This window comes from Hippichthys cyanospilos, chromosome 17 (genome assembly GCF_059441005.1).
Source record: "Hippichthys cyanospilos isolate Australia breed blue-spotted pipefish chromosome 17, RoL_Hcya_1.0, whole genome shotgun sequence".
In the NCBI taxonomy this organism is placed as follows: domain Eukaryota; kingdom Metazoa; phylum Chordata; class Actinopteri; order Syngnathiformes; family Syngnathidae; genus Hippichthys; species Hippichthys cyanospilos.
Genome location: NC_142385.1, coordinates 17102815 through 17113520, shown reverse-complemented (window position 1 = coordinate 17113520; position 10706 = coordinate 17102815).

The following is a 10706-nucleotide window of genomic DNA, read 5'->3' as shown; positions in this document are numbered from 1 at the left end:
TGGGAGCAACAGGAGGAAGTGCACTTCTCCAATGGGCCACAAGAGGGCACTGTGGGGAAAGATCCCCACTCCTATAAAAGCGTCTGCGCACGTCCGCAAGGAGCCATTTGGACGACGGAGCTCGAAGAGGAAGGACGTGAGGAGCCACAACACAGTAAGAAAAGACAACTTTGCAACACTACATGGACACAAGCCAGGAACTGATCACCCCTGGCTGGGTCGCCCAAGGGAGGGTGTCTGGAGATTAAAGACCCGAAACACCCGATGAACTTGGGTTCTCCACTGATGATGTGTCCTAAAATTACCTCGTCGACGGACGAGGGCCAAAGCTAATGTGGCTAACTGCAAGTTAGCTGAATACATTAAGCTAAATCTGGATTTGAAACTTTGACCTTGAGCTTTGACGTGGACTTCGCGGATGGAACCTGCGACGTCATGACGGGTGACTGACCCGTCGGGAAAGGCAAGGGCCAATGCTAATGTGGCTAACCGGATGTCAACCGGTTGCATTAGCTCGGCTCTTTCCTAAAACATCAGGCCAAGAAAAAGATACAAGAACGTCAAGGGACTTCGCGGACGGTAGCGGCGACGCAATGGCGGGCAGCCGATCCGTCGGGAGAATCAGGGGCCAAAGCTAATGTGGCTAACCAGGTGGTAGCCACATACATTACATGGGCCCATTCTCGGAACATATTCACACACGAGTCCCAGAGGCCAAAGCAGCTGCGGGAGGTCAAGGACCCGCACGTGGGCACTGGAGACGAGATGTCCAGGTTCACACCGTGAGGCACGGTGACAAAGGGGGTTCCCGTAAGTTTGCCCCGACGTGGCGAGTGCACCACGGGATGGCGGTCTTTACCGGCTCCCGGCCTATAACCATAAGCCTAACCTGCCCGGGCCTGGCGGGGTGAACCCGGGTTCCTTTCCGCGCCACGGGCCGAGTGGGGGAACCTGGACAAGAGTGTGACAACGGGGGACAATTGACCCATCAAGAAGGGTAAAGGCCAAGGCTAATGTAGCTAGCTGGGTGCTAGCCGAATACATTAGCTGGGCCTGGACCTTGAACATTGACGTGGACCTCGCGGATGGAATCGACGACGCCATGACGGGTGACTGACCCGTCGGGAAAGGCAAGGGCCAATGCTAATGTGGTTAACCGGAGGTCAACCGGTTGCATTAGCTCGGCTCTTTCCTAAAACATCAGGGCAAGAAAAAGGAAATAAAAGAACATCAATGGACTTCACGGACGGTAGCGGCGACGCAATAGCGGGCAGCCGATCCGTCGGGAGAATCGAGGGCCAAAGCTAATGTGGCTAACCAGGTGGTAGCCACATCCGTTACATCGGCCCATTCTCGAAACATATTCACACACGAGTCCCAGAGGCCAAAGCAGCTGCGTGAGGTCAAGGACCCGCACGTGGGCACTGGTGACGCTACGGCGACGACGGCGGTAACGACACCTCGTCTAACCCCAACCAGTGCCTAATCCTAATCCCAACCCTATTCCTTATTCTAATCCCAACCCTATTCCTTATCCTAATCCCAACCCTATTCCTTATCCTAATCTCAACCCTATTCCTTATCCTAATCCCAACCCTATTCTTTATCCTAATCCCAACCCTATTCCTTATCCTAATCCCAACCCTATTCCTTATCCTAATCTCAACCCTATTCCTTATCCTAATCCCAACCCTGTTCCTTATCCTAATCCCAACCCTATTCCTTATCCTAATCCCAACCCTATTCCTTATCCTAATCTCAACCCTATTCCTTATCCTAATCCCAACCCTGACCCTCATCCTAATCCCAACCCTAATCCCCATTTCCCTGGGTCGGTCTTACTTCCCATTTGAGCCCTGAAACGAACATCAGTCAGGGCTCGGGGAGTTAGGACGAGGACCTGAAACAAAGGCAAAAGGGTTTCAAGGTAAGTAGAAGGATTGGAAGGACAACACAGGTAAGTGAAGTAGTACAACGGAGCAACAAGAAGATTCGTCGGGGGACAGCGGATGAGAAGAGAAACAGGTAAGTGAAGACAACATTCGGTGGAAAAAAGGAAAAAAACAGAGCGACAGGATGAAGTGGACTTTCACGGACGGACCACAGGAGGCACTGTGAGGAAAGATCCTCACTTGGATAAAAAAACGTTTGCGCACTTCCGCAAAACGCCATTTGGACAGCGGAACTTGAAGAGGAAGGACAGGAGTGAGATAGTACAACGGAGCAACAAGAGGATTCGTCGGGGGACAACGGATGAGAAGAGAACCAGGAAAAACGACAAGGGATTCATCATCACAAGAATAAAAGATGGATCAACAAATTCGTCGTGGGACAATTGATAAGAAGAGGAGCAGGTAAGTGAGCACATCACACAGCATGTTCAACAATCAGATAAGAAGAGAAATTCAAGCCAAAAACTGGGAGCAACAGGAGGAAGTGCACTTCTCCAATGGGCCACAAGAGGGCACTGTGGGGAAAGATCCCCACTCCTATAAAAGCGTCTGCGCACGTCCGCAAGGAGCCATTTGGACGACGGAGCTCGAAGAGGAAGGACGTGAGGAGCCACAACACAGTAAGAAAAGACAACTTTGCAACACTACATGGACACAAGCCAGGAACTGATCACCCCTGGCTGGGTCGCCCAAGGGAGGGTGTCTGGAGATTAAAGACCCGAAACACCCGATGAACTTGGGTTCTCCACTGATGATGTGTCCTAAAATTACCTCGTCGACGGACGAGGGCCAAAGCTAATGTGGCTAACTGCAAGTTAGCTGAATACATTAAGCTAAATCTGGATTTGAAACTTTGACCTTGAGCTTTGACGTGGACTTCGCGGATGGAACCTGCGACGTCATGACGGGTGACTGACCCGTCGGGAAAGGCAAGGGCCAATGCTAATGTGGCTAACCGGATGTCAACCGGTTGCATTAGCTCGGCTCTTTCCTAAAACATCAGGCCAAGAAAAAGATACAAGAACGTCAAGGGACTTCGCGGACGGTAGCGGCGACGCAATGGCGGGCAGCCGATCCGTCGGGAGAATCAGGGGCCAAAGCTAATGTGGCTAACCAGGTGGTAGCCACATACATTACATGGGCCCATTCTCGGAACATATTCACACACGAGTCCCAGAGGCCAAAGCAGCTGCGGGAGGTCAAGGACCCGCACGTGGGCACTGGAGACGAGATGTCCAGGTTCACACCGTGAGGCACGGTGACAAAGGGGGTTCCCGTAAGTTTGCCCCGACGTGGCGAGTGCACCACGGGATGGCGGTCTTTACCGGCTCCCGGCCTATAACCATAAGCCTAACCTGCCCGGGCCTGGCGGGGTGAACCCGGGTTCCTTTCCGCGCCACGGGCTGAGTGGGGGAACCTGGACAAGAGTGTGACAACGGGGGACAATTGACCCATCAAGAAGGGTAAAGGCCAAGGCTAATGTAGCTAGCTGGGTGCTAGCCGAATACATTAGCTGGGCCTGGACCTTGAACATTGACGTGGACCTCGCGGATGGAATCGACGACGCCATGACGGGTGACTGACCCGTCGGGAAAGGCAAGGGCCAATGCTAATGTGGTTAACCGGAGGTCAACCGGTTGCATTAGCTCGGCTCTTTCCTAAAACATCAGGGCAAGAAAAAGGAAATAAAAGAACATCAATGGACTTCACGGACGGTAGCGGCGACGCAATAGCGGGCAGCCGATCCGTCGGGAGAATCGAGGGCCAAAGCTAATGTGGCTAACCAGGTGGTAGCCACATCCGTTACATCGGCCCATTCTCGAAACATATTCACACACGAGTCCCAGAGGCCAAAGCAGCTGCGTGAGGTCAAGGACCCGCACGTGGGCACTGGTGACGCTACGGCGACGACGGCGGTAACGACACCTCGTCTAACCCCAACCAGTGCCTAATCCTAATCCCAACCCTATTCCTTATTCTAATCCCAACCCTATTCCTTATCCTAATCCCAACCCTATTCCTTATCCTAATCTCAACCCTATTCCTTATCCTAATCCCAACCCTATTCTTTATCCTAATCCCAACCCTATTCCTTATCCTAATCCCAACCCTATTCCTTATCCTAATCTCAACCCTATTCCTTATCCTAATCCCAACCCTGTTCCTTATCCTAATCCCAACCCTATTCCTTATCCTAATCCCAACCCTATTCCTTATCCTAATCTCAACCCTATTCCTTATCCTAATCCCAACCCTGACCCTCATCCTAATCCCAACCCTAATCCCCATTTCCCTGGGTCGGTCTTACTTCCCATTTGAGCCCTGAAACGAACATCAGTCAGGGCTCGGGGAGTTAGGACGAGGACCTGAAACAAAGGCAAAAGGGTTTCAAGGTAAGTAGAAGGATTGGAAGGACAACACAGGTAAGTGAAGTAGTACAACGGAGCAACAAGAAGATTCGTCGGGGGACAGCGGATGAGAAGAGAAACAGGTAAGTGAAGACAACATTCGGTGGAAAAAAGGAAAAAAACAGAGCGACAGGATGAAGTGGACTTTCACGGACGGACCACAGGAGGCACTGTGAGGAAAGATCCTCACTTGGATAAAAAAACGTTTGCGCACTTCCGCAAAACGCCATTTGGACAGCGGAACTTGAAGAGGAAGGACAGGAGTGAGATAGTACAACGGAGCAACAAGAGGATTCGTCGGGGGACAACGGATGAGAAGAGAACCAGGAAAAACGACAAGGGATTCATCATCACAAGAATAAAAGATGGATCAACAAATTCGTCGTGGGACAATTGATAAGAAGAGGAGCAGGTAAGTGAGCACATCACACAGCATGTTCAACAATCAGATAAGAAGAGAAATTCAAGCCAAAAACTGGGAGCAACAGGAGGAAGTGCACTTCTCCAATGGGCCACAAGAGGGCACTGTGGGGAAAGATCCCCACTCCTATAAAAGCGTCTGCGCACGTCCGCAAGGAGCCATTTGGACGACGGAGCTCGAAGAGGAAGGACGTGAGGAGCCACAACACAGTAAGAAAAGACAACTTTGCAACACTACATGGACACAAGCCAGGAACTGATCACCCCTGGCTGGGTCGCCCAAGGGAGGGTGTCTGGAGATTAAAGACCCGAAACACCCGATGAACTTGGGTTCTCCACTGATGATGTGTCCTAAAATTACCTCGTCGACGGACGAGGGCCAAAGCTAATGTGGCTAACTGCAAGTTAGCTGAATACATTAAGCTAAATCTGGATTTGAAACTTTGACCTTGAGCTTTGACGTGGACTTCGCGGATGGAACCTGCGACGTCATGACGGGTGACTGACCCGTCGGGAAAGGCAAGGGCCAATGCTAATGTGGCTAACCGGATGTCAACCGGTTGCATTAGCTCGGCTCTTTCCTAAAACATCAGGCCAAGAAAAAGATACAAGAACGTCAAGGGACTTCGCGGACGGTAGCGGCGACGCAATGGCGGGCAGCCGATCCGTCGGGAGAATCAGGGGCCAAAGCTAATGTGGCTAACCAGGTGGTAGCCACATACATTACATGGGCCCATTCTCGGAACATATTCACACACGAGTCCCAGAGGCCAAAGCAGCTGCGGGAGGTCAAGGACCCGCACGTGGGCACTGGAGACGAGATGTCCAGGTTCACACCGTGAGGCACGGTGACAAAGGGGGTTCCCGTAAGTTTGCCCCGACGTGGCGAGTGCACCACGGGATGGCGGTCTTTACCGGCTCCCGGCCTATAACCATAAGCCTAACCTGCCCGGGCCTGGCGGGGTGAACCCGGGTTCCTTTCCGCGCCACGGGCCGAGTGGGGGAACCTGGACAAGAGTGTGACAACGGGGGACAATTGACCCATCAAGAAGGGTAAAGGCCAAGGCTAATGTAGCTAGCTGGGTGCTAGCCGAATACATTAGCTGGGCCTGGACCTTGAACATTGACGTGGACCTCGCGGATGGAATCGACGACGCCATGACGGGTGACTGACCCGTCGGGAAAGGCAAGGGCCAATGCTAATGTGGTTAACCGGAGGTCAACCGGTTGCATTAGCTCGGCTCTTTCCTAAAACATCAGGGCAAGAAAAAGGAAATAAAAGAACATCAATGGACTTCACGGACGGTAGCGGCGACGCAATAGCGGGCAGCCGATCCGTCGGGAGAATCGAGGGCCAAAGCTAATGTGGCTAACCAGGTGGTAGCCACATCCGTTACATCGGCCCATTCTCGAAACATATTCACACACGAGTCCCAGAGGCCAAAGCAGCTGCGTGAGGTCAAGGACCCGCACGTGGGCACTGGTGACGCTACGGCGACGACGGCGGTAACGACACCTCGTCTAACCCCAACCAGTGCCTAATCCTAATCCCAACCCTATTCCTTATTCTAATCCCAACCCTATTCCTTATCCTAATCCCAACCCTATTCCTTATCCTAATCTCAACCCTATTCCTTATCCTAATCCCAACCCTATTCTTTATCCTAATCCCAACCCTATTCCTTATCCTAATCCCAACCCTATTCCTTATCCTAATCTCAACCCTATTCCTTATCCTAATCCCAACCCTGTTCCTTATCCTAATCCCAACCCTATTCCTTATCCTAATCCCAACCCTATTCCTTATCCTAATCTCAACCCTATTCCTTATCCTAATCCCAACCCTGACCCTCATCCTAATCCCAACCCTAATCCCCATTTCCCTGGGTCGGTCTTACTTCCCATTTGAGCCCTGAAACGAACATCAGTCAGGGCTCGGGGAGTTAGGACGAGGACCTGAAACAAAGGCAAAAGGGTTTCAAGGTAAGTAGAAGGATTGGAAGGACAACACAGGTAAGTGAAGTAGTACAACGGAGCAACAAGAAGATTCGTCGGGGGACAGCGGATGAGAAGAGAAACAGGTAAGTGAAGACAACATTCGGTGGAAAAAAGGAAAAAAACAGAGCGACAGGATGAAGTGGACTTTCACGGACGGACCACAGGAGGCACTGTGAGGAAAGATCCTCACTTGGATAAAAAAACGTTTGCGCACTTCCGCAAAACGCCATTTGGACAGCGGAACTTGAAGAGGAAGGACAGGAGTGAGATAGTACAACGGAGCAACAAGAGGATTCGTCGGGGGACAACGGATGAGAAGAGAACCAGGAAAAACGACAAGGGATTCATCATCACAAGAATAAAAGATGGATCAACAAATTCGTCGTGGGACAATTGATAAGAAGAGGAGCAGGTAAGTGAGCACATCACACAGCATGTTCAACAATCAGATAAGAAGAGAAATTCAAGCCAAAAACTGGGAGCAACAGGAGGAAGTGCACTTCTCCAATGGGCCACAAGAGGGCACTGTGGGGAAAGATCCCCACTCCTATAAAAGCGTCTGCGCACGTCCGCAAGGAGCCATTTGGACGACGGAGCTCGAAGAGGAAGGACGTGAGGAGCCACAACACAGTAAGAAAAGACAACTTTGCAACACTACATGGACACAAGCCAGGAACTGATCACCCCTGGCTGGGTCGCCCAAGGGAGGGTGTCTGGAGATTAAAGACCCGAAACACCCGATGAACTTGGGTTCTCCACTGATGATGTGTCCTAAAATTACCTCGTCGACGGACGAGGGCCAAAGCTAATGTGGCTAACTGCAAGTTAGCTGAATACATTAAGCTAAATCTGGATTTGAAACTTTGACCTTGAGCTTTGACGTGGACTTCGCGGATGGAACCTGCGACGTCATGACGGGTGACTGACCCGTCGGGAAAGGCAAGGGCCAATGCTAATGTGGCTAACCGGATGTCAACCGGTTGCATTAGCTCGGCTCTTTCCTAAAACATCAGGCCAAGAAAAAGATACAAGAACGTCAAGGGACTTCGCGGACGGTAGCGGCGACGCAATGGCGGGCAGCCGATCCGTCGGGAGAATCAGGGGCCAAAGCTAATGTGGCTAACCAGGTGGTAGCCACATACATTACATGGGCCCATTCTCGGAACATATTCACACACGAGTCCCAGAGGCCAAAGCAGCTGCGGGAGGTCAAGGACCCGCACGTGGGCACTGGAGACGAGATGTCCAGGTTCACACCGTGAGGCACGGTGACAAAGGGGGTTCCCGTAAGTTTGCCCCGACGTGGCGAGTGCACCACGGGATGGCGGTCTTTACCGGCTCCCGGCCTATAACCATAAGCCTAACCCTAACCCTATTCCTTATCCTAATCTCAACCCTATTCCTTATCCTAATCCCAACCCTGACCCTCATCCTAATCCCAACCCTAATCCCCATTTCCCTGGGTCGGTCTTACTTCCCATTTGAGCCCTGAAACGAACATCAGTCAGGGCTCGGGGAGTTAGGACGAGGACCTGAAACAAAGGCAAAAGGGTTTCAAGGTAAGTAGAAGGATTGGAAGGACAACACAGGTAAGTGAAGTAGTACAACGGAGCAACAAGAAGATTCGTCGGGGGACAGCGGATGAGAAGAGAAACAGGTAAGTGAAGACAACATTCGGTGGAAAAAAGGAAAAAAAACAGAGCGACAGGATGAAGTGGACTTTCACGGACGGACCACAGGAGGCACTGTGAGGAAAGATCCTCACTTGGATAAAAAAACGTTTGCGCACTTCCGCAAAACGCCATTTGGACAGCGGAACTTGAAGAGGAAGGACAGGAGTGAGATAGTACAACGGAGCAACAAGAGGATTCGTCGGGGGACAACGGATGAGAAGAGAACCAGGAAAAACGACAAGGGATTCATCATCACAAGAATAAAAGATGGATCAACAAATTCGTCGTGGGACAATTGATAAGAAGAGGAGCAGGTAAGTGAGCACATCACACAGCATGTTCAACAATGAGATAAGAAGAGAAATTCAAGCCAAAAACTGGGAGCAACAGGAGGAAGTGCACTTCTCCAATGGGCCACAAGAGGGCACTGTGGGGAAAGATCCCCACTCCTATAAAAGCGTCTGCGCACGTCCGCAAGGAGCCATTTGGACGACGGAGCTCGAAGAGGAAGGACGTGAGGAGCCACAACACAGTAAGAAAAGACAACTTTGCAACAATACATGGACACAAGCCAGGAACTGATCACCCCTGGCTGGGTCGCCCAAGGGAGGGTGTCTGGAGATTAAAGACCCGAAACACCCGATGAACTTGGGTTCTCCACTGATGATGTGTCCTAAAATTACCTCGTCGACGGACGAGGGCCAAAGCTAATGTGGCTAACTGCAAGTTAGCTGAATACATTAAGCTAAATCTGGATTTGAAACTTTGACCTTGAGCTTTGACGTGGACTTCGCGGATGGAACCTGCGACGTCATGACGGGTGACTGACCCGTCGGGAAAGGCAAGGGCCAATGCTAATGTGGCTAAGCGGATGTCAACCGGTTGCATTAGCTCGGCTCTTTCCTAAAACATCAGGCCAAGAAAAAGATACAAGAACGTCAAGGGACTTCGCGGACGGTAGCGGCGACGCAATGGCGGGCAGCCGATCCGTCGGGAGAATCAGGGGCCAAAGCTAATGTGGCTAACCAGGCGGTAGCCACATACATTACATCGGCCCATTCTCGGAACATATTCACACACGAGTCCCAGAGGCCAAAGCAGCTGCGGGAGGTCAAGGACCCGCACGTGGGCACTGGAGACGAGATGTCCAGGTTCACACCATGAGGCACGGTGACAAAGGGGGTTCCCGTAAGTTTGCCCCGACGTGGCGAGTGCACCACGGGATGGCGGTCTTTACCGGCTCCCGGCCTATAACCATAAACCTAACCCTAACCCTATAACCCCTATCCCAATCTCTTACCCTAACCCACAACCTCTCTTCCTAATGTCTGACTCTAACCCCTGTCCCTAACCACAACCGCTTTTCTTGATTTCTGGATTCCTATCCCCTCACCTGATTTCTATTCCTTACCCCAACCCCTCAACCACTCGACACTGCGACGGCCCGAAGAAGACGAGATGCTGGGAGGACAGAAGACGACTTGGCTTCGGGTCGAGGGAGAATCGTTCCCCGACCCAAACCCCAGATCTTGGATCCCAGGGATCCCGGAGTGGAAGAGGACATGGCCGGAGAGAGGTCACGGCGGTTGGAGGACGGTCAGTAATCCACCTGACGGATGACCGACTCGCCGCAAGGCGCTCCACGCCCTGAACCGGAGGGGGACGGTGGGCGAACGTGGGACCGAAAGGGACCGAGCCACTGTCCTCCCAACCGGACATGAGAAGGGCATGGGCGACCTGAAAAGTTGACCCGGCGGGCGAAACTAGACGCCTGCGCCGAGCCTACAAAATCCTCCGACTCACACAGTCCTCAAGTCCTCATCTGAGAGGGACGATGGGTAGAGGCTCCGAAGGCCCCGACGCGGGGTGCCCCTTGGGGTTGAATGATGACCAGCGGGGGGTCTGATGCGTCCCCAGTGTGGAGCGTGCGCTACGAGGTAGGGCTTCGGCCTCAACTCAGATCCTTTCCCAAAAACCTAACCCTAACCCTAACCCTAACCCTAAGTGCTTAAGCATACCCTTCACACAGGTAGGTAAAATTGAGTATGCCCCTCCACATACACACTCACACAAATCTCAAATACATAAGGATATACAATCACGTATACTAGCTCATTAGACCCCGCTGATATTTATATTTATATTAATAAGATCACACTAAAATTAAAATGCAAAATAAGTGCTATACAATAAAGTGCTTACAAATTTCATGCTATTGAAACAAGTATCACATCAGTACATCAAAAATGCCAAAA